Raw genomic sequence first — 1,154 nt, forward strand, 5'->3', positions numbered from 1 at the left:
ATTGCTACAGAATCTCAAACAACATCTCACACTCTCGAAAGTGAGGTGAGAGTCATTAATAGAATAGCTTTGAGAAGATTCACTCATCATATTATCCCCGAAATATCGCAAATACTGCGACTCTAACAGTTTGCAACGATTAACGAGGCAATGAGCCTCGCCTGCGAAGAAGAGGCATATCTTTTGGCCTAATCCCGCATGAAAAAGATAACTATTAATAATCAACCAAAATAATGTTAAATTTGTAAAAACAAATCACACAATACAAAAGATTGCAGACGAAGCAATTCAAATAGCAACAACAACAATGCTTCATCGTACACTACAGGACAATCGAATTACAATTCTAAACATTGTTAACAAATGAATCCAAACCCTCGTATCGCTCAAAGCGATGTAGTTAATACCGAGGTCAATCATTTAAACTTCGATCAATTCCAGTCGTCGGTCGTGACTGCGGATCAATTAAGTCAACCGACCACGTCATTTTACACTCTGGAGTAAATGACAAAAAACTTACCTTCTAAGCAATCAAAAGTAAAAAGTTTTAATTTTTTAATAGATACAGGAATAAAAACACTTGGTAGAATAGAAATATATTTAAGCAAACCAAATAATGAATTTCGTTTTAATTTTCATTTAGTTGACTAAATCTATAATATTCCTTTTGACGGGATAATGGGGCATGATTTTCTAACCGAATATCAGGCTAAAATTAGCTATAAAACTAATTCCATTACATTTAATAGCGGCTTCTACTTTAAACCAAATTCAAAAAATCATGTTCCTGTAAATTTCATTACTGTTATGGTCTCATGACATTCGTATTATCACTCGGTAGTAAATCGCTCTATAGTAGTTTATAAATCAGTATGTTGTTCTCGTGTATTTTGTATAAATTGTAGTTTTACGTAAAACACACAATATTTTATAATATTGTGAAAATTTGCAGATTCAGCTTTCTGGTCTTAAAACTTGTGGCATTTACACGTGTCACTTGAATTCATGGTCAAATCTGAATACACGTGGATGATTGTCTACAGACGCGATTGAAATGTTGCTTCCCCTCAGCCGCGTATATAAGTCAAAATTTTCTGACGCTTGGGGAATTCGTTAGTTGTATTTTCAAGAGATCCATTCGTTTTGCGGATCTA

Source organism: Chrysoperla carnea, chromosome X (assembly GCF_905475395.1).
Source record: "Chrysoperla carnea chromosome X, inChrCarn1.1, whole genome shotgun sequence".
NCBI classification, from domain to species: Eukaryota; Metazoa; Arthropoda; class Insecta; order Neuroptera; family Chrysopidae; genus Chrysoperla; species Chrysoperla carnea.